Genomic DNA, 24,274 nt, shown 5'->3' with positions numbered 1-24,274 from the left:
TCTTTTATATTCAAATTCGACTCATTAACAAGTGGTTTGAACCAGGATGGGAATTTTCTAGGTTATTATAGAGGCTCTTTTGCATACATAGCTTAATCTAATTTTTTACTCCCCCCACCCCTTCTGCCCCTCTACTTTCTGATTTGCTCACCTTGATAATATTTTTCTGATTTGTCAACCTTGATTACTATTTTTGGTTCTCTGTGCCTTAAATAATAAGTCTGTTCTGGTATGGCTACGATCTGAGGAAGTGGGTCTGTCCCACAAAAGCTCATCACCAAATAAATTATTTTGTTAGTCCTGTTAGCCGGTGGCCAGTTAATGTGCAGTGAGGTACTCCCCTGGGTCCTAAGCAACCCAGTTTTTTACTGTTAGAGCAGGCAGCTCCTAGCACACTCACCCACGGCCAGGCTGTAGTAACCAAACGGTTAAAGTTCTTTTGTTGTGCCGGCTGTGTTGCAGTGACAAAAGGGTTAACAAAATGGTTAGGCTCAGAGCTTAACTAGTTACAAGTTTATTTAAGCTACAGTTATAAGCGTGTGGTTACAAAAGGCTATTGTTTACTTCTTATATGCTAGCAAAGTACAGGTGTTAACAAGTTACGTTACAATCCAATACAAAGATATCTGTTACCATCTAACACAATGATATCTTGGCACAATGACATCTAGTTACAGAGCTCTAATTCTTTAGCTGTGCACAACAAAAGTCAGAGACCTAGCATGGGTGTATCTTACCCTCTCTGCGTCTCTCGATACCAGCGTAGCCAAGCTGGATCGGTCACTCAATTCCGCGGAAAGACGAATACGAGGTTGGGCGTCCCCAGTAGTGGACCTCGGGAGGCAATCACCTGACCCGACCAGCAGGAAGTTGGTCGAATGCACTCAGAGTTAGAGTTCTGCTGGACCCATCTTTTATACCCCCTTTTGGGTTACGTATTCTCTTTCTTATCTATGGTGCCAGATCATACTGGTTTGTCTTTGTGACTCCAGTTTGTTACAAGGGCATTTCTACTTAGTTTGCACTTGTAAGACAAGAGATAAACAATTTAGGAGTACAGGACATTCTTTTGTGCGGGCGGGGCACGTCCCCTTCTGGGTGATTGTGTGTGCATCATATTGATCAATGCCAGCTGGGGTGATTTCTTGAGGGTTCACCCCCCCCTCTCATGTTGACAGTCTGACCTGTTAGCCTTCTAGCTGTATTTTCTGCTTCTCAGGGTCACGATAAGCCAGCATATCTGGGCCTCAATGAGGGCATCAAAGACTGTGCTGTCAGCAGCCATTTCCGTGCCCTGTGTGCTCCTCAGTGGGGGGGTGGGGGCAACGAGCAAGCTGGCTTGTAAGGGGGAGACTCTGTCTGGCTACAAGTCCTTAAAGTGCTACTGGACTGCTTTTTTGTTTCCTCTCATAAAGGTGTGGCAATGCAACTGTCTGACATCACCGCAGTTGATATTTGTCTTTAAGGGTATTTCTGCATTTAGAGAAGCTAAGCACAGTAATAGAAAATAATAAAAACAAAGAAAACAAAACCCAAAACATAGCCACAGAGAAACACAGGATAGCCGGTGTTCAAGATGGTATCAACACAGGTTTGATCGTAAAGGGGGCCCTTCACTTCCTCTGACTTCACACAGCTTTTCATGCTAGAAAAGTTAGAAAAGGAATACTTCAGCCATTTGAAGCTGTAACTAGCTGTTACAGAGCATTATTATTTGTCGTACTGCACCACTCAGGAGCTCCACTCATAGACCAGGACTCCATTGTGCCACTAACTGTGTAAACACAGTGCAATACATACCTGCCCCAAAGAGCTTACAATCCGTGCCTCATTGTGATGAGAGAGATCTGCATAGTTCCATTAAAATTGAAGGGGTAAGAGTACTAAGATTTAGGGGCAGGATAATTTCTCCTTGTTCCAGGCACATTTGATTACCATTCATGTAATGAAAATTACACTGACTCATGGAAGTTTACTATATGGCCAAAAAATGAAGCATTTGGCCACCATATTTCTCGCATGAAGGAAGATTGTGCTACTCGATCTACCTCAGATAAGGGGTGGCACGAGTTAAATACTGCCCCATCCAACCACAAGCTTGTGAAAATTCCCATCAGATTTCACCTGACTTCCATAGGCAGCCAGCTGTGAAAGAATGCTGTACAGATGGCCAGAGATCAGATATGTTGAGTAAACACTGATAAGATTCAAAAACATACATCCCTCTTAACATGATAGTAAGGGTTTTAAAATGGGTCAAAATGCTACAGAGCATTACAGCAGTATGTAACAGCTGAGTCCTGCCAGGCAGAGATTGCTCCTAGCTCAGGGGCAGGAATATTTTTTGCTGGGATGGCCACTCCAAGAATTTGGAAAGTGGTACGGACAACACTCTTCCATGAGATTAACGGAGGAGGAGCAGGGTCTGGATTGAAGGCTGAGCGCAGAAGGGAGCTCAAGAATAAGGGACTGGATGCAGGCAGGGCTGTGGAGCCTGGAAAGGAGATTGACAGATGACCTGGGGCAGGGATGTGGCATGCAGGAGAGGGTGCCTGGGCAGGCCTATATGCAGCATGGGTGAGAGCGAAGGGTGCAAATGCAACCCTCCCCCTCCCCAACATCTGCAGCAGGTATAAGAGGTGATGCAGGGCAATGCCTACTCTGGGTTTTAGCACTCAGCCTCTCCCTTCTTCCTACCCTTATTCTGACCATTCCTGAAGGTTCACACAACAAAAGGGTCATGACTTTCTGCCTCAAAGTCTCAGAGAGGTAGCTGTGTTAATCTGTATCTTTGAGAACAACAAGAAGTCCTGTGGCACCTGATAGACTAACAGATATTTTGGAGCATAAGCTTTCGTGGGCAGAGACCCGCTTCATCATCTGCATCTGACAAAGTGGGTCTCTGCCCACAAAAGCTTATGCTCCAAAATATCTGTTAGTGTATAAGGTGCCTCAAAGTGGTTCTGTTAACTTAAAAGTGAAAATTCTTCCAGCTTGTCAGACCTATTAGCATAACATAGAACCTGTGAATAAAAGCATTTAAAGAGGCTTGTGGCAATGGTGAATTTACTGACAAAAGCAGTTGTGTATTACGTCTACAGGACCTTCGTTTCAAATTTGCTTTAAATAGTTCATTAGTTTGTGGCTAACGCTTCTTTAAAAAAAAAAATCACACCTCTACAAATCCTTCCATGGGCATTTTTACATTGGAGTTTACATTTACACCAGAGTTTTCCGTTTTAGCCTCAAATGCTTGGATCGTCAAGCTTTTTTTTTTTTTTTAATTAATTCTTCCAAAGATCACCCTGATGTAAAATCAGCAGTCAGGTTAGATAACCTGGTTCCAGGGTCACTCTCTCCACCCCAACCCCACAATGCACCCAAACCCCGACTCCCTGCCCTGCCTTCTGCACCTCCCCATCTCATTGCCCTGCCCTGAGCCACTCATACACCCTGATGTCTTGCTCTGGGCCCCTCACATGTCCCAACCCTTACTCCTGAGCCCCTGACATCCCTAGCACCCTACCCTAATTTCTGCACTCCCACACATTGCACCCCCCCGCACTGAGCCCCTCAGAACCCCAACCCCGACTCCTGCACCCCAACATTCCCAGACCACTGTCCTGAGTCTCCCATACTCCATCCCATTATTTTTGGAGCATTTCTAATTGACTCACAGATTTGCTTAAAGCTGAGTTAGGTGTGGATAATCTGCATTTTGGTGTGTTCACTAGCTTGAGTTGTTAAAAAGGATGGTAATACAGGTACTCCAAGAGTAGTGTTAATATTTTTTTATTTGATTTCATGTTAAATAAACATCATAAGCAGTGTTCCTTATTATCCCTTATTTTAATATATTTTCTTCCACACCTATGGACCGTTTACAATATATATTTATATCTAGGTTTTTTTTTGGCTGTACTGGTGGTGCACATCCACCCACTACCTCAATAATGGTGCTGCATTTTCTAATTTTTAACCTGCCAAAAGAAAATTCAACCTGTGCAAGGATGAAAAATCTTAGGGCAGTAGTTCCTAGACTTTTAGGCATCACACCCCCTTTTTGATTTTTGAGAAACCCTCATGCTCCTCAATCTCTTCTTTACTATCATCCAACCCCTCTTTTAACAAAAGGGACAATTCATAATTTCAAATAAAACACAAAAACTTGGTATAAAAATTTTATTTAAAATTAAAAATAAGCACAAGCATTGAATAAAAATGTAATTTAACACCAGAAACAGCAGAAACAAAACAAATTTAATGTGACAGATGCTGCTGCATTTTCTTCACGAGTTGGGAAATCCTAGGTTAGCAAGATGAAAGTATGCAATGCAAATCGTTTTCAACATCCTGTCAATTTCTTTGTTTCGTTTTTTAAGGTGACTAATATTGAAAAGCTTTTTTCACAGAGGTATGTTGATGAAAACAGAAGAACAATACATAGCACTACTTCTGCAACTTTCGAGTACATTGGGAAATATTTTATCCAAAATTCAGGAGCTTGAGGTTTTGAAACTATCCTTTGCACTTGAATCATGTTTGATTTCAAGTGCTAGTTTTTGCAATACTTCTGGCAATAAATCGACATCAACGTTGAACAGATTGCTTACTAATTTATGAATGGGGTTGCCAGAAAAGATGTCTGGAAAATAGCAGATGAATTCATCAGCAAGGCTGTCCAGATGAAACACAATTTTGTTCTCCACATCCTCTTTACAAAGTTCTTGGAAACTTTCATTTTCAGCAAGTGATGAAAATGTTGGAAGAGACAAAAAGTTGGGCATCTGAGCTTGTGTTCAATGTTTCCAAAGCTGGATTTTTTTCTGTAAATGCTTTGATGGCATCATGGTGTGCTATAAATGTTTTCAGCATTGTTTCCTTGCAGCTTCAGATTGAGGTTGTTGAAAGATTCAAAAATGTCCATGAGGTATGCCAGTGAAAGCTGCAGTGTTTGGTCTGTAAACGCACAATATAACTTCTTTTTTTCCATTACTTGAGGAAAATTTCCACTTCATCTTTCAGTTCAGATAATCTCAAAAGTATGTTCCCTTTGGAAAGCCATCACACCTCCGTGTGAAACAAAAGTGTTTTATGATCCACTCCCAAATCTGTGCAAAGAGCTGCAAAAAGTCTTGTATTTAAAGCACTTTTGTTCACAAAATTGACAACCTTCATGGCCAAATTCAATGAGTCACATAGGTCACCTGGAAGGGTTTTAGCAGCCAACACTTGTCTGGGGCCACTTGCCAGCCAGCCTGCCCCAGCCATTCAGTTGAACCTAGTCGGGTAACTGGCCCTGGGGCAGCCAGCCTCAGCCTGATATCACAATGCGCTGGTTATCTGGGTGCTGGATAAACAAGATTTTACAGTATTATTTTCAGAGCACCCAGGCTTTTGTTATATCCCCACTGACACTGTATCAAAAAAGGCCATATGCAAACAACACACTAAATTCAACAGAGCTCAGGGGGGAGGTTTAGTCTTATCCATTGCACTAGTGATGCTATGAAGTTCAAACACAGGCCTGTTATGATCCAACACTGTGCCAGGCCAGGTACCTAGCTTGCTGGAGATTGGAAGTATTCACATTGCCACACTGGTCTCATTTCCCAGGCTCAACCCATCACTAAACAACATCTGGGAGGCTATAAACTCGATGACTTTAAACATTTGTGTATCAGGAGACAGGGGGTACTGGAAACCTTCTTTTCTTCCAGTGCTGCATTTCATAGGCACTCCTGGCAGCCTGTTAAACAATCCTACCTCAGTCAGCCAGCGTTGGGAGAAGAGCACACATGTATGCTTTTAAAAGCCTTTTGGCACATTGGTGCCGAACCATAACTCTTCAGAAAGTACTGAGCCCAGTTTATAAAAAAACTACGAGCCAATATGTTTCCAGAGCAAATCATTCAGCTTTTAGATTTGCAAGCAAAGGCTAGCTGAGCAGTCACTTTGTTGGCTAAAAGTACCAAACCTCAAACTCCCAACTCTAAACTCCAAACGGCATGGCTGAGGAGCCTGCTTTGCTAACAAGGTTTTATTGCAAAATGTTGACTGGGAGGACTGAATTTACCTTTGGGTATTTGACATCTTTTGCTAGGTGGGATTGTTGAAGAGCCAGGGCTGTCCTGAGCATATGCTGTGCCATGAGGAGAAGGGGTGAAGTTAGGGCGGTCAGAAGATGCAGTAATTGTCAATGGGGCTCATGTGACGCCTCCATTGGAAACTAAAGATTTTCTCTCTCTATCAGAAACCAGAGGGAAGGGGTTTGTGGAGCACAGCCTGCCCTAGAGGGAAAGCCCTGTGAAGTGCATGGCCTCTTTGGCAGGAGGAAATGCCATCTGTAGGTAGGAGATGAATCCAACTCCAAACTCACACAAAAACCAAAAATCATGAATGTCCGCTCATTAGGTGTGGTCTGGTTATTGAGTTCCCAGCTCAGAACCCCCAGTTATTTCCTACTAGACACTCAAAACAGAGTCAAGGTTATCAAATGCTCTTGAAATGTTTGGCCTTTTTGTAATTTGGCTAGTGATTGCTCAAGGCACTAGCAAAACCAGTGGATGCAAAGGTCTGTTTTAAAGCTTAATTTTCAGCTTGCTCAACACCACATAAGCAAGGTGCATCTCCAGTATTTCATGGCATCAAGAGAGATCATGCCTACCATGTATTTTCCAGTATTTTGCTGCCATGAGAATTATTAGAAGTATCTGAATAACAGCAACGATCCATAAACCCTGTATGTGTGAAAAAAAGAAAAAAAAACAAATCTGGCATTCAGATTCTCCAGTTTATTACATGAAAAGGACAATAGGATATCGAGGCACAATACCTTCCAGTAACAACATATTGCTGAGGTCAAGCTTTTTGGATCTTGGCAATGTTGGCATTTGTTCCTACAAGGAAATAAAAAAAACTAGATTCAATAAGGTTCCCACAGACTTTAAAAAGCAAAAACATCTGCTGCAGCTAGGAACAGCTTGTGTGCTAAGTTCAGCCACAGAAACACTAGCTGCTTGACCAGGTCTGCCCTTACCACTGAAATGTTTCTGTCCTCAATGGGAAATTATAGACCATTTCAGGGGACATATAATTAATTCAGATAGCCAAAACACACAGATGTGTGCTCTCTCCTTTTCTGTCAGGGGACCAGCAAGACTTTATGATGTTAAGTATATCTCAGTTTGTGGTTTTTAGCATATTATTTATCAGCACTAGATCTGTAAATCCATATAGCTCTATTGACCTCAAGTCAATAGAATGATATAAATCACACCAGCTGCAGATATGTCCCATGATATTTCTATGGGTATTTTTTAAAAGATGGCTTTTAGCTGGCTTAAAAAAAAAGAACACCTGACTGAGATTCAGTAAATCTGGTTTTTATTTTCAGCACAAGCTGAGCGGCTAGAGAAAAATCACCACCTTCTAATGCCTCAGTTTTCTCATCTGTAGAATGAGATTAACGGTCCCCTGTGCAATAGGTTCTTGTTTAACTGTCAGTTCATTTGATGGACACTGCAATGTAAGTACAGAATACTGCTTTTGACACAGCTCTGCCAACTGCACATCCTAAGCAGTAAACTCCTTCCTCTGGCAGTAGACAATCAATTCTGTCCCAAGATCATGGGCAATGGATTTGTAAGTAATGTGGGTAAATGTCCACTGGGAACTAGGTTTAAGACCACACAATTTCTTTCACTTGTGACCTAAGCTATATCAATCATCTGTCCAGAGAGGAAATGCTGGTACATTGACCCATTGTACTATTTAGTCACTCACGTGGCTGATGTGGGAAACCTCGCTATAGTGATGTCCCTTGGAAAAGAAAGTAATTACAGAGATTTCAGTGTGAGCACAGATTCCCCATAAAAGAGCTTTAATTTATGTAGCTTCTTTTATATATTAACCCCAAATTGCTTTAGAGATTTAAACACTAGCAAAAGGAATTGGAAATCAAAGACAGAAACACAGCCGGGACTGACTATACATCGTGCCCATTCCCCTCTCACCCACATACTCATGACTTCTTTGAAGCGATTGGACTTATGCTGTTATAAAAGTGGGGTGAGCGGAGAATCAGGCCTTGGATTTCAGATGAGAGTTGAAGAGAGGCAGGATTGGAAGGCAGGAGACCGACAGGATCCCAAACCCCTGAGGATTTGTATTTATACTTAAATGGGTGAATGTAAAATAATATGAAACAGAACTTCTATCTACCATACTGTAGACTGCCACCTTTAAAAAAAAAAAAAAACAAGCAGTCCTGTGGCACCTTATAGACCAACAGAGTTATTAGAGCATAAGCTTTGCGGGCAAAGACCCACTTCGCCACATCTGACGAAGTGGGTCTTTGCCCACAAAGCTTATGCTCCAATAACTCTGTTAGTCTATAAGGTGCCACAGGACTGCTTGTGGTTTTTGCGGATACAGACAAGATGGCTGCCCCTCTGATACTCAGAATCTTTTTTAAATAGCTGCAAACTGAAGTCCATCCCTCTGCTCTCAGGTAAAGTGATGCAGGATCCCAGGATTTGACACCTTCAAGGGTATTTAGTTAGGAGACCATGGCTCAATCCTTACCTTCTAGTGCTAATGGTTATTCACTGACCAAATATGATCAGGACTTTGGTTTCACTACTTATCATCAAAGAGGCTCCCAGTATTAGTTCTGTACTAATTCAAAAGGGAAATATGCCTCCTACCTTAACAACATCACCTTTTGCCACATCTGAACTTTCTTTGGAGGTGTCCACTCAACGTACCTAACAAGTTCGCAACTGAAAAGCTTAGGATGTCTTCAATCTGACACAGTTCTGTTGAATGCCAGAAGAAGTTTATTTCAGACTCACGGTGTTTCGTTGCAGAGGGACCCACTTAATCCCTATATCTATTAACGAAGCTTTCTGATCTGGACAGGAGAGGGATGCAGAGAAAAAAAAAAGGGAGAAGCAGCCTAGTAAACAACGAGGAAAAAGAGGAGCATGGGGAACGCTGCCAGAACAGGCTTAAATGTGCAAAAATCGTTGTGTGATGGAGTTGGTGTCCAGAGAGAACATAGTAGCCAGTCACAACGAACTAGCCCATCTCAGGTCAACATATTATTGTACATGAAGGAGGCAATCAAGTATCCAGTCCACAGATAAGAAATGTGCCCAGAGGATGTGTGTGTGGTGGGAGGAAGACTGTTGCCTCTGTTTCCAGCACCAGTGTCCCATTTTGATATCAACGTTGCCCCTCTGTCAAGAGCGTGTTCCAGGTGTCCCAGGCTTTGCAGGTTGGTTTCCCAGGAAAGGAGGCATCAGTGATATGGGGGAGGGATAGCTCAGTGGTTTGAACATTGGCCTTATAAACCCAGGATTGTGAGCTCAATCTTTGAGGAGGCCATTTAGGGGTCTAGGGCAAAGGAAAAAAAAATCTAGCAGGGATTATAACACAAGTCCTGCTGTGACTGCAGGGGACTGGACTTAGGACCTTGAGAGGTTATCTTCCAGCTCTATGAGACAGGTCTCTCTTTCTCTCTACGTGTGTGTGTGTGTGTGTGTGTGTGTAACCCTTCTGCCAGAAGGAGTTGGCAGCAACCAGGGCCAGGTTTGACATCTAGGGGTTCCTTTTCAACCATCTCACACAGAACTGGCTCAAGCCTCCACCCAGTAGCCTGGGAAATTCACACACCGCTGGGTGCCTCAGAGAGGCAATGCTTCCCCACTTGCAAGCACAGAGTCTGAGTGTAGAAGAGAACATTTAACAAAAGAGGCAGACAGGTCAGTTAGCAAAAGCTTGGGAAAACACCACACCCAGAGTTCATAGCCAGTCCTCAAGTAATTGTCCCAGCTCAAATGCATTGAACAATGTCCTTGGCCTCTCAGGCTCACCAGTCCAATACAGTAAACAGCCAATCTACACACCCAACTTTCTCCACACCCCCAATTCAAATGCCTCACTTACAACTTGGTCCAGTCCATGTGGGCACTGACACCTCACGCTAATGCATTCCCTCATGGAACCTGAGACAATGCCACCTTTGTGCTGGTCCAGGGTTCTGCTTGCTCCTACTGGCTGGCGGCCAGTTGCACCATCCACTGCTCCTCCTTCCACCTGTCCACCGGTTGCACTGTCCGTCTGCTGCTGCTCCTCCTACTGGTTGTCCCCCAGTCAGGCCATCTGCTGCTCCTCTTACCATCCATCCGCTGGTCAGGCTGTCTGCTGCTCCTCCTACCGGCCAGCTGCCAGTCACATCATCTGTCCATCTGCTGTGGGTTTTGCCACAAGCCTGAGGCACGACTCTGTAATTTCAGCTTTTAGTGGCCTTGGCTACCACCTTATGATTTCAGCTCTTCATATCTATCAAAGTGGAGTCTCATAAAAATCCTAGTATCTAGTGCTATCTTTTAGCAGGTGAGGAGGACTAGTCAAACCAGACTTATAGCTAAGGCTTAGGCAGGGCCAAGACACCCAGCTAGCTGGTTCAACCTATATCCTTCCCCATCTCCTTTACAATGCTTTAAACCAGGGAGCCCTGTGTAATCTATGTCTTATGCAGTTACATCGACTGCCCTGTCCCACACAATGACTTGGAGCATTGGTGAGATTTCACAATTCTTATACTGAGTGTTAGCATAAATTTTGATTTTACAACAATGTGTTTACAATAGACAAAACCTCATTGCTTCCTTGCTACCCATCAGTCTTTGTTTGCAAGGTATCACATATGCACACCTTTGCATTCTCATGCAAATGAGCTCTGGGAGACATTCCTCCCAGCCTTCAGCAGCATTGAGTTCCTGCTGCCACATTCCTTACATATATATAATATGCTAAATGCACTTGATTTACACATACCTATCACTCCTGGAATAGGGATGGTCAAACACCATGCAGCTCAAATCTTTGTTCCAGAAATCTCAGTTCAGCACTAACACTGGCTTCCAAGAAGGCAACTGTTATATGACTTGACTAATTAGAACCCAAGAGGACAAATTCTCCTGCTGTCTGCTCACCTTCCTTCTCCCCACATTGCCCCTGCATCACAAACCTAGCATATCCCAAACCTAAATGATAATGCAGCGTGTCTTCTCCAAAGTCAACATCTGCTGCCACAGTACTAAAATCTTTAGAGGACTAGACACCACCACTATGTGGTGAGACCTGCTATTGCAAAATGTCCCTTTTCCGAGTGTAAAATGGACATCAGGATCCCACCCAACTCTGTCCCTTGCCCAGCTGCCGAGGAGCAGGAGGGAGTTCATCAGCAGTCTACCTCCTCGCCCCCTGACCAAAGTACATACAGACAACAGCTCCATTTACAAACACTTGGCTGAGACCCTCATGGAGCACAGGGGGGTGGACACCAGGGGACCTCACTACTGCTCTTGGGAAGCCCTCAGCTTCAGAATCACTGTATTCAAACCATAAAAGTGAAGGCTGAACACTGAGGAGTATAAAAATCCAAGCAGCTCTTCAGAATTGCCGGTCTCTCAGCATGGCAAGTCTTGCAACAGTTTAGTGTTTCTTAAAGCCCCAGCTCCTGGAGGCATGTGATTACGTAAGCATCTTGCCTGGCATATTTTTTTTTAAAAAAAAAGTCCCTGTCATGGTTGCACAGCCTGGAAATGTAACCCTACTACACCCTAAAACTCAGAAACCAAATAAAAAGAATTTAACAATTTAAGAATCTCATTGATTCCCATGGTCTATTTTGGCATGCTGGGGGATTGGCTTTACTGCTCACTACATATTTGCATAGTGCCTTGCATGCTGTGAGTTCTTCTGTAGCATAATAAGAAATCAATAAAGATATCACCAAGCAGTTGCACACATCTCTAGACAACTAGGTTTGTGTAAAAATAAATGCTGTTATTTTTAGTCTAGCATCTGGGTGCATGTGCTTTGCTCTGAGCTGCCCTTTATCGATAAACACCAGAGCTTGTGGGGGAGGGGAGAAATCTTGCTGACACACAAATTAGATTCCATTTTGGATTTTTCTTCCAATATACATACTTTCCATTTGACCTTGACCTCTTTCTTCATCTCACTCTGTCTCCTTTTGAAATTGCACATCCTGCTTTTGATTAACAGAAGAGAGGTCAGATGGAAAGGGGGAAGAAAAAAAACAAGGAGCATTTGATACATAACAGAAAGCGAATCATTTATAAGCACACGACTCTTAAAGCTAAGAAGTGACCTAAAATTTAAAAAGACCAAACAGGAAATGGGAGAGGAAGAAGTTCTTTCTTTTCACATTATAATTTCTAGCTCTCTTCTATGATGTGTTTCATTTGCTTTAAAAATGCCAACATGGTTTAAATCTCTAATCCTTGCTCATGAGTAGGCTACTCACAGGAGGAAACAATGCAGAAATACATTGATCTTTAGAAATTGCCTCGGCCCACATAAACAGCAGAATGAAAATTTAGCCATGGCAATTACATAAAAGTTAAATCATCACCATACTTTCACAGCTAAGAAAAATTTAACTCATTATGAGAGTCTCTTGCCGATCTGATCTTGTTTCCAGGTGCACAGAGGGACATGAGCTCAAGTCAGTAGTACTCAACATAACTGTGAAATACTCATCAAGACTTATGAAGAAACATAGGGTGGGCTGTTCAGAAGTGCTCATTGTTGCCTTAAGTCTGCTCTTTAAAGTCAATGGCCACGTCTACACTAGCAAGTTCTTTCAAAATAGGTTGTTTTTTTTTAAAAAAAAAGAGGAGCTCTTTTGAAATATCCCACGGAGAGTCTGCACACAGAAAACATTCTTTCAAAATAAAATTGAAAGAACTCCACTTCCATTTCAGGACAAGTGCCTTCTCTTGAAAGCTTCTTTGGAAAGAAAACGTGTGCAGAGGCTCCACGGGCCCTTTTTTTCGAAAGAGCAGTTCTCATGGCACCTGATTTTTTGATTCCTGGCCCATTCTCTTGAAAGAGCAGATCCCTCCTTTGATCCCCTTTTCTGTGAGTGGCTGCACTCTATCGAAAGAAGGTCTTTTGGAAGAAATCTTCCAGAAGGACTTCTTTCAAAAGATCATTGTAATGTAGCCATAAACCATGGGAGTAAAGGTAGGCCTGTTTTGAATGCCTCTGAAAGTCCTGCCCATAAGGCATAACACAATTGACAGATCACATGAACAAAGAAACTTTTACAAAGCATTGGTTAAGCCAGGTGAGTAAATGGGTTTGGAGAAAGTGAGCAAGAATTAGCCCTTCTGTACAGAAAAGCCCCACAGAACGCTGGTTCTTATATCAATAGCACTTGAAGAACTGAACTAAGAAATGAAGAAGCACCCAGAGCTAAAAAGCCACAAAAGAGAAGTGTATGCAAGAAGGTGGGTACTCTTGCAAAAGAGCAGACTGACCAAAACAGGGCCTAGCTCTTATAAACAGCCTTGAAAGTGGGAAGGAAGTTGCTGAAATAAATACCCAACAAGTTATGAATCCCCAGTTCTATGGGGTCACCACAGAAGAGGATCAGTCTTAAGCCAATTTAATACTCAAAGGCCCCGCAAGGCAGACATTAGTGTATAGACCATTAGGACACTGCTCCTGGAAGAAACCTTGAACATACCTCCATAAGTATAAGGGATGGAAGGTCATTGAGTCCAGTCCCCTGCCCTCTTGGCAAGATCAAGCTCCACGCCCCTGCACTTTTTTTTTTAAAAAACAGAAACCTCTTTGCCCCAGAACCCTAAATGGCCCCCTCAAGAATTGAGCTTACAATGCTGGATTTATCAGGCCAACATTCAAACCACTGAGCTATCCCTCTATATTTACATATCAACCAGCAAACTGACCTGGTGTTGCTTGGGTGCTTAAGTGAAGTAAGAGTTCATTCCTGTTTGGAAAACAAAAAGAAAATGTAAATGGGTTTGTGCAAATGATCATATTTTTGACAAGCGAAGAAAAAGTTTGTATTAATACAAGTCAGAGTGATTCAAAATTACATAGCATCTGTTAGTCGACAACATTTGCAGCCTGTCAGGGTGGGGGAAGGCTGACGCTGGGTGGCACAGGCGTGAGAGCAGGAAGCTGTAAGAGTTGCAGGGGGTGGAGGGTGCTGCAGTATGGGCACAAGGTGGTGGGTAAGAGCAGAGGGGGGTTGTGTGATGGGGCTGAGGGTAGAGGGTGGATAAATGAGGGCAGGCAGGGTTTTTGGTGTGGAGGACTCAGGACAGAGGTGGGGGTACTGGAGTGAGAGCAAGGTGGTGGGGACTCGGAGCACATTGACTGAGGAGGGTCTGGGGAGGGGATGTGGGTGTAAATGTCAGGGAAGGGGTGGAGTGTTGTGGATTGAGGGTTTAGGGTTTGGTAGGGGCTTTTAAGTGGTGTTGGGGTGTGCTGTGGTCAGAGGGTGGGAGGGGAAGGGATGGGGTTGGTGTGGTGAGGGCACAGGGTGTGTGTGTCAGGGTACAGGGAGGGGGTGCAGATGTCAAAGCAGGGGTTTTGATGGGAGGGTTCAGAAGAGGGTGGAAGGTAGTACAGTGATGGTAGTGGGGGTGGAGCTGAGGGGGGCTCACCCTGGGCAACCACTGCGACAAAGGTAGAGCTGGTCCATAGGGCTCAGAACTAGTGCCCAGCCCTGGCATCTCCTCATGGGGGTCCAGTCATGGTTCCTGGCCCCAGCATCTCCTGAGTGTGGGGAGGACTCAGCAGGGCCCAGCCAGGTTCTGCAGCCACAGCCCCAGGGGCAGAAACACCTTCCCACACACAAGGAGAGGCTGGTGTTGGGCTTCTTTTGGGGGTGGGGGGGGCTTTCCCTGCCAACCAGACGGAGGGCAATCCAAATGTGGGGCTGGGTCTCTTTTCCCCAGCCCTGGTACAGCAGCAGCAGCAGCAGCTCAGGGGAACAGCTTTTTTCCCCAGCCCAGCATCAAGGTTTGTGGCTGCAGGTTCAAGGGCAGTTGGGGCTAACTGTGCACAGGAGTTGCCAGCCACTCTTTTCCTTCTGTGGCTGGCCCCAGTGGTCACTCTGCAGTATCGCTGTTCCCTGCACTCACTCCTCCAATGGCAGGTCTGAAGCTGGTTGTCCCTCTTGTCAATGCCGCTCCCTTTCCACATTCTGGGAAATCCTGGGACACTATAGAGCTGGAAGGGACCTCAGGAGGTCATCAAGTCTAGTCCCCTTGCTTTCTTGGCAGGACCAAGCACCATCCCTTCCCCGCCGCCCCCCCGGCAAATCTATTTACTCCAGGTCCCTAAATTACTGCCTCAAGGATTGAGCTCATAATCCTGGCTTTAGCAAGCCAATGTTCAAACCACTGAGCTATCCAGATTTCACACACTGCCTCCTCCCCAGGCACAACCAAACCCTGACCTTTAAGTGGGGGTAAGACGAAGCTACATACCAGATTTCATGGTCGTAGCTCTTACAGTTTAAGACAAGTTCTTGAACAAACACATCACTGACAGATAGATGCACTGAAATATATAGTACATGACTATCCATCCAGAGGCCTAAAAGTATCAACATGACCAACTATGAACACCAAACCAATCCACTATTTATAGGTAAGCAGAGTAAGATTCACACATTGATGAGTGTAATAAAATACAATCACAAAAGCACAAGCCTGGGCCCTGATGTGTTGTTGTATTCCACACAAGCAGAAGACTTTATAGTCAAGCACAAACGCTACATCCTACTCATTGCAGAACTTGCTTTTTTTTTTTTTTTTCCCAGAAAGCAGTATGGATTAGAGATGCCTTTACAATTTCACAAGCTCATGGCTTCTTCGATTTCATTTTTGCGCATTTCCTTTTTTTCCTATTAGAAGACAAGTGACAGCTCTCAGTTGTAGTTTTTTTTAAATTAATTTCATCCTGCTCTGTGATAGGGATGAACGGACTAGAACTCCAGGGCAACCAACTAAAGACAGGAAGACTCATCTGGTAGTTTGGGTTCCAGCCTATGACCTGAAGAACTAGGTTCAAGTCCCTGATCGCTCATAGCTTTTATATGTGACCATGGTCAAGTCACTTTCTCCCTCTGTGCCTCAGTTCCCCATCTGTGAAAGAGGAATAGTAATTTCACAAAGATGTTGTGAGGATTAATATGGGATATATATGCAGCAACTAAGATACTATGGTGGGGGGTGGGTCATAATAACTTAAGATTGACAACTAGCTATGTGAGAGCAGATAGCTCACAGCTAAGGACGCCAGGCAAACCCTGTCCCACTTACTGTGTAATTACTAATAGTGGCATCCTGAGTGGCCAGAAACCAGACCTCTATCTCTACATGACCCTAGGATCTTGGCAAGGCTGAGTTACTATGCAACATATTTTCCACGAGCCTTTGCTAGCTCTCCTTTAAAAAAATATGTATATAAATAATTTCAGGCATAATTCTGAACCTGTGGGTTTTTGCACTGGCAGTTACTGTCATGTAAACAAGTAAGTACCCAAGAGCAAGTGCAATGAAGGCACTGACCCCAGCAATTAAGACATTTATGGGTGGTGAGAGAAGCTATTGTGTGTCTCTCCGCTCCCCCACCCCCCCACAAGGCATTGGAGTATTTATATTCCTCCCATTGTTGTAGAATCAGAGCACCTCTCAATACTAGAATGTAGTTATTCCCTGCTTTGTAGCAGTAACGTGAAAATGATTACTGTTCCTTTAGAGGCAGGGAACTGATGCAAAGATAGATTTTGTGATGTGAAATCAGTGGCACAACCAGGAATTGAATTGTTATCTTTTTTTTTAAAATTCAGGAAAGAAAAATGAAAGAAAACATACACCTAATATCTGAGTACTTTCCCCTCATATATACCTTTTTTTAAATGGTATCCAAAAGTGTCATGAGAAAGTTGGAAACTATCACCTATGTGTAGCAATTATTCACTGAAATGTATGACTTCTACATATATGTATTAAGTGGGCACATGTTAGGATCCAGTTTTAGAAATAGGGGAGGTATAACAAACCATGTGACTTGGGCTGGGGAGAGCGATACAGATGCGATAATGTAGAAACTGAAATCAACAGAGGAGAAAATGTCACCTTATGTTGGTAAAAGAGAATGAAGACTAAACAGCAATCTCAAACTTTCCTCATTTTTGATGTCCTTCAATTTTTGTTTATTTATGTTTTAGATGAGACCTTCTGAAGAACTCCTTTTTGGGGAAATTACACAAACATAAATCCAAATTTCTTTTTAGTTCCCCTTCCTCCAGCCCACTCACCACGTATAGTAAGGGCTTTCTGACAGCATCATGCAGAATGGCAAATCTAGGACGCATGATCTAAGACAACTCTAATTTCCTTGCATCTAACTGCATCATAACTTAAGTGGAAGAACTTGCACCCTTCCTGATTTGGGCGAGAGTTCAGGACCACAGTAGCCTACAATCTCAGCAGTTGACCCTCGTCTCTTTCTCTAAGGTAATTAGTCACAATCATAAGGCTACTTTCAAATTCCTGCAACTGTGGAACTGAATAGCATATTACAGCAAGGGAGGTAATGAACACTTGTTTATCTCCCTGCATTATTAGTAAAACACCAACCCAGTTCTGTCAGACCTTCCAGCTGAAGCTCTCAAAAGGACTAAGCAAACATTAATGAAAGTTTAAAACCCAGCAAAACAGGCATATATTCAAAGACTGATGAAAAAACCCACAGAACAGTATAAAAAATAATTTGCTCAAGGTCACACAAGGCATCTATGGCAGCACTAGGAAGAGAACGTATGTCACTTATTCCTCTAGCCCATCCTTTACACCCAGGACCATCTTTCCTTCCCTGTTAAGCCTCTTCTCATGCTACACATCTGCGAAGACATCTGCTCCTTTTCCCATCTTCACTAGAACCTCCTTGTGCTGGAAGAATTGAAGACCAACAAGAACTCTGCGTAATAAAAGGAGACTGTTATAAAACACCCATAACTTTCTTCTCCCACTTCAACTACTGACCTAAGATAAACCCGTTAAAAGAAACCTACAAATGGCATATTGAATACTCTTGTCTGGAATGAAAACATGCCCCGTAAGAGTCATTAAACCTGAATAAACTGACCCCGAGTACAGGAAACAAGCTGTAAGAGACTACAGATAAGCATTTGAAACATCCAGAACAAACAAGATCACAGCACGGTGACTTCTCTGAGCCAGAACAAAGCTACCTAATGTACAAAAAAAAAAAAAAAAAAAAAGCCCAAAGCAATTTCATTGCTAAGTATCTGCCATTCTGTTTCCATTGAAACATTTGCAGATACTGTGTACCTACTTCATGGAAATACACCGCAGAAGCATGTTTATTCTGTTACACGTTACAAATATTATGGTCACAGATTTCAGATGCTGTTCTCCCACCAATGCCTGTGATTAATTTCCATTAGTATTAAACAAAGTTATACGTATTCAGCAGGAGAGAACATTCACTTAAAAATGTCTAACTGGTACTCTTACGCCTCACAAAAGAGCTCATGTTCATAAGGCAACTTTTTGCTAAGATTTTTTTTTTGATTATTCACCTACAGTAGTGCCCAATCAAGAAGAATGGCCTATTTTTTGTGGTAGGAGTGGTACAAACACAGAGACAGCCTATGTTTGCAATCTAATTTAAGACAAGGGACTTGCCTAAAGCCACAGAGCAGACAAGTAACGGAGCTAAAACCAGAGCTACTTGCAGTCTAACTTGCAGTCCAGTTTCCATGGAGTCTTTCTATGGAAAATATCACAGAAATAGTTTAGTATCTCACATTTACGTTGCACTCTTCATCCCAGAACACTGTGCAAAAATGAACCACTCTGTGATAGTCCAGATTTACATCAGCACAACTGTACGATTTCACTGGAATCATACTGGTATAAAACTGGAGTTCTATAGTGGTAAACTGTTGCCTTTGATTACAGAGTTTACATCATCTACAAACGTGACATAGAGACCCCTTGATGCCAAATGGCAGAGAACATAAAAGGAGCACAGAGACTTACAGGAATCCCTTGGACCACATACATGCACAATAATTCATCAAGGAGTGGCATAAGAACCAATAGTCCACCGATTATCTTAATCTTTGCAAAATGATTTGGTACCAACAACATAGAACTATTATTCTCCCACAAACTGGAACCACACCATGTGAAATTATAATGACTATTCCCAAAAAACATAACTAATGCCAAAAGAGGGCTGCCATTGCACTTGGGCTATGTTAAAGTCAAAACATCAACTTTTTAACACTAGATTTCATGAAGTCGATGTGGCATGTCTCCATTGCCTTACCTAGGTTCGACTGCATCAGCAATGCATTGTAAGTACCTATACCACAGTGCCAGGTGCCCTATTGCATTCTGAGTTTTTGTACCAGTGGTTTATGGGAAAAAATGAGCCACAAGTGCTTGTGGGTGTCTGATATCATCCCAGAGTGCATAGCATGCACCCCCACCTCCAATGGAAAAAAAACCCATTATTTTTGTGATTTTTGTGCCTTTTTTCCAAAAGCTTTCCCCTGGCTGACACCACTGTATGGTGCTAGCATGGATCCACAACAGCTTATAGTTGGAGCATGGTGTGTTATGGCCACTTCCCAAAGTGTTGTGCAGTATTTCATTAGAACAGCCAGTGAGAGGATGAAGGTGATTCAGATGATATTGAACTGGAGACCAGGAGTGCAGAGTTACTGGCTGCCCTGGATGCATTGCTTACAGTGGAGCACCATTTCTGGAGATGTGAAACCAGAACACTCTGGTGAGACCACATTGTTTTGAAGGTCTGTGATGACCAGCATTGGCTGCAGAACTTTCGCAGGTACAAGGGCCACTTTTATGGAACTTTGTGGTTTGCTCTCTCCCACCCTGAAGAGCAGCAATACCAGAATGAGACCTGCTCTGATAGTTGACAAGCAAATGGCAATTGCTCAGTGAAAGTTTGCAATACTCACTGGTCAGTGGGAAATCAATTTGGGGTAGGCAGATCTACAGCGGGGGCCGTGGTGATGCAGGTAGCCAATGCAATCTGCCACCATCTGATGCAGAAGACCGCGACCCTGGGAAATGTCCAACACATAGTGGATGGATTTGTCACCATGGGGTTTCTTAACTGCAGTGGGGCAATAAATGGAACACACATACCCATCACGGTCCTCGACCACCTGTCCTCAAAACACACAAATCACAAGGGGTACTTCTCCATGGCGTTGAAGGCATTGGTGGATCGAAAGATTGTTTCACCAACATTGAAGTGGGATGGTAGGGAAAGGTGCTTGATGTTAGCATCTTTAGAGTTCAGGTCTGTACAGAAAGCTCCTGGATGGGACTTTCTTTCCAGACCAGAAAATCAAGCATGGCAAAATGGAGATGCCCATAGCAATATTGGGCGATCCTATTTACCCACTGCTTCCTGAGCTCATGAACCCATACACAGGGTCCCTGGATCGCAGCAAAGAGCACTTCAATTACAGGCTGAGCAAGTGCAGAATGACAGTGGAATGTGCCTTTGGCCATTCAAAAGCCAGATTGAGGTGCCTTATGACCCATTTGGACCTTTCCCAAACCAACGTCCCCACTGAAGTTGCAGTGTGCTGTATTCCACCATAACATTTGCAAATCAAAGGGGGGAAAATTTCATGCCAGCCTGTTTTGCAGAGGCAGATGCCATGAGTGGGGTTTATGCACAGACAGCCACGAGTGCATTCACCAATGCACCTGCAGAAGCAACAATAATCAGGGAGGCTTTGAAAAATAGCTTTTTGAATGAGAAGACAGGCACGATTCTGCTACACTTGGCTATTGCGATACCACTCCCATCCCCCACAATTATGTATCCTTGACCTTTATGACAGCACCTCCTACTGCACCCCACCCATATGAACCAGTAAATGAAACTGTGGTTTTCACAAAAAAGATTTGTTGGGGGCAGGGGGATTAATGGGTGGAAAAGAAGAAGGGAATCCTGGCATCACCTGTGGTGGAATAGCCTTTTGCGGTGGGGAAAGGTCATGATGGTGGAGCCGGAGATTGTCTTTGCCCTCCCCGGTCTTTGTGGACCCCAAGTGAGAGAGAGAGAGGAGTTGAGTCATATCAAAGGAAGGCTGGGCAACAGGGTGTGGAGTCCACAGAATGAGTCGTGTGGTGGATGTCCCTCTGCAGCTCTAGCATGGAATGCAGCATGTCAGTTTGCTCCCTGACAGCTGTCAGGAGCTCTGCCGAGTCCTCTTTCTGTAGTCATGCATCTTTTGGTGACACTGCAACATGCTTGGTCACCACTGCTGTGTCCACTTTTGCTCCTTAAAATCGACCTAATGGTATTCACAGTAAACAGTCATATTGTGAAAATCAAGCTAACTGCCTTAAAAATCGACTTTGTGCTGTAGATGTTGCCTGAGTGATATAAGCATGTCCTTCTTCCAGGTCTGGTGGCTCCTATGCTCATCAGGGCAGCATTTGAGTTGCAGAATTGTGCTTGCACCTTTGGACCATCGTGAGAAATCTGAAGAGAATGTGAACATCTAAATGAAGGAATGGGGCAGGGGGAAAAAAGGAATTCTCTTAACTACAGGCATCTTCGTATCATATAAAAATGGATTGAGAATTGGAGAGCTCAGGTGGAGGAGTTAAAGTGATCCCAAGCAGCTTTATGTAGAACCTGCAGGGCTGGAGCCAGGAGCCTCTGCCATGGGGCCACAGCCGCATCATGGGGTTTCAGTGGGAGCCCCTGCCACAGAGTTCCTGCCACAGTGCAAGGCCAGAGCCAGGGGCCCCCGCCATAGCACAGGGCTGGAGCCCCTGTCATGGGGACCCTGCCAGAGTGCAGTGCCAAAGCGCAGGACGGGGGAAGTGGTAGGAGCCAGCCTGCACCATGCATAGCCTACAGGAAGCAGGCACGAGGGCCCAGGGGTGCCCTGGCTAACCCCTTCCACTCACTGCACTAAACAGTAAAGCTCTGCATCTTTGTAAATGAACCTGTTGTAAGTAGGACTATTAGTGACTTTAAAAAGGTATCACTGGCACTTGGACCATACATGGGAGGTCAAAAGGTCAAATTTTGGCACTCCACCTTGAAAAGGTTGCTGACCCCTGTCCTAGTATTACATAAGCTACCCTCTTCCACAAGCACAGAAAACACACAAATAAAAGAAACAACGGTGGAATACAGACAGAATTAAAGTATTTGCTGACACAAAAACAAGCAGTCCTGTAGCACCTTAAAGACTAAGGAACTTATTTATTTATTAGGTAATGAGCTTTCTCAAGTAAGACCCCCTCTTCAGATTTGGAGTAGATCTCGGCCTGTTCGATGACATGTGACACCGTACAACATAGTAGAAGCTGGAATGGCTTTTTTCTGCCCTCTTGCAGCGTTTTCAGAGCACCACCTTTTGGTTTCAAAGGTAACACAAAGCTCTCAGTTCCCAGAGCATCAGGAGGCCCTGTTACTAAGTGCTATGGCTGGCCCCAGCTGAGGTTACCTGTAATCCAACACTCTGAGCAGAAAGCTTTTACTAGTTTAACTCTCCTCATTTTCTTTGCAGTCTTTTAGCCTGAGTAAAGTCCCTGAGGTTTGGAGCCACTCATTCACTCAACCACCCGTGCAATGCCTTTTTTCAAAAAAAAGAATTAGACTTAAAGACAGCCAGTTTGCAATCACAAATTCCCCCTCCCTCCCCTTCCATGCATTCCAGGCCCAATGAAGTGTTGAGCAACATGATTTAAGGAATGTAGTCATTTTAACCCCCCCCCCCCCCAAATGTACATAAACATAACATTCCTTTGAACCTTTTCTAACTGGCCTACAGACACGGAGCTAATCAAAGCCAAAGAAATTGCATGCTGAAAGGCCATCGTAAATCCAGACTCTTTGGAAACAAAGAGGAGTGAGCCCCATCCACTGAACTGTGCTGTGCAACTAGTTAGGAACCAAGGTCTTATGAGTAAGGTCTGAGGCGAGGAAGTAAAACTCAACAACTAGAACCAGGAGAAAAAAGGGCTTACGGATGCCTAAAATAAAATACAATAAACCCTTAATTTAATAGACTAATGGTGGGGAGGGGCTTCGGTTAAACATGAGAGTTTACCATTCACCCACCCCCAACAGGTTCCCCCAGTCCACGCCACAAAAAATGCTGGTGACTCAAAGCTGCCACCATTGGAGGAGTTGCTGGAGAAACTGATGGAAGAGCTGCTGGCCCGCTGCTGTGTGGGATTGGAGTTGGAGTTGTTGACCCGCCAGAGGAACTGCCACCACTGCAGCCACCACACAACTCTTCCCACCAGGGAGGACAGCAGGCCTTGAACTTCTCAGCACAAAAGAGCACAGCAGCCACTTATATCAAGGGATGCATGCACATGAACATGTACCTCCTCTGTCACGTCCTGGGCTTCCGGAAATTAGAATTGATTTCACTTTAGTTACAATGGACACTGTGTCAACGTCAGCTGTCAGAAGGCAAGCATGGCTGGGCAACTGTTTACTTGGCCTCAAATGACACCATGATTAATGATGCTACTTTATTTTTATCAACCACAGTGATCTAATCCCACTGTGCACAATGAGCAATATATTGCTCATGAGAGCCAAAAATGCAGCCATCCATTGAATGGAACAACCAGAGACACATTGTAATAGTTGACCATGGTTAAACTGTCTGGCCAGGGACACCAAAACAAACTCCCAGTCTTGTGGAATAACCTTTATCTCCAATGGACACAGAGAGGAAATAAAATGAGATTTTGTTTCAGAAAGTGCAGGAAGCAACCAGAGAAACAGCTATTTTAGACTTGATTCTGACCAGCAAGGAGGAATTGGTACTGAATCCAAAGATTAGAGGCAATTTGGGCTAAAACAATAATGAAATGATGGATTTCATGACTGTAAGGAAAGGACGGTGCAAGAGGAGGCAAATAAGGACAATGCACTTCTAAAAAGCACACTTTGTAGACTCAGAGAACTGACCATACAAAGTGGTAACATAGATGAATTGTTAAGGAGGGATAAAAAGGAATAACACATGCATGTAGGGACAAAATTAGAACATTTAAGGGTATGTCTACACTTCCAGGAAGACTAATCCAGAGGTTGATTTTTGTGCACCTAGTAGAGACACACGAAATCGAACTGTCTGGGGTCAACTATCGACCTCTGTACTCTTCTCTATCGCAAGGGATAATGGAAGGCGATGAGAGAAATGCACGCATCAACCTCCCTCTGTGTGGACAGCCAGGTAAGTCAATTGCAGATAAATTGGTTCTAGCTATGCAATTGCAGTAGCTAGAATTGAATATCTGCAATTGACTTAACTCCCTAGTGTAAACCAAACCCAAGGCATAAAATG

At 43.7% G+C, this 24,274-nt stretch overlaps 1 long non-coding RNA gene across 2 annotated transcripts in view; it reads right to left on the bottom strand.

The window, feature by feature from the left end:
• Positions 1-4,787: 4,787 nt before the first annotated feature.
• LOC142013235 (uncharacterized) overlaps positions 4,788-24,274 on the bottom strand; it is an 80,225-nt gene continuing 60,738 nt past the window's right edge. The window contains exons 2-5 of one of the 2 annotated variants that reach the window (XR_012645590.1): positions 13,797-13,837; positions 6,836-6,899; positions 6,668-6,740; positions 4,788-5,350 (exon numbers count right to left, since the gene is read on the bottom strand). This is a non-coding gene — a long non-coding RNA (uncharacterized LOC142013235). Of the gene's footprint in view, positions 5,351-6,667; positions 6,741-6,814; positions 6,900-13,796; positions 13,838-24,274 lie in introns of those variants that run through there. The other variant, XR_012645589.1, reaches the window with a different exon arrangement.

This window comes from Carettochelys insculpta, chromosome 5 (genome assembly GCF_033958435.1).
Source record: "Carettochelys insculpta isolate YL-2023 chromosome 5, ASM3395843v1, whole genome shotgun sequence".
NCBI lineage: Eukaryota > Metazoa > Chordata > Testudines > Carettochelyidae > Carettochelys > Carettochelys insculpta.
Note: the sequence above shows the minus strand (reverse complement) of the source record. Positions and strands in the feature narration are given on the sequence as shown.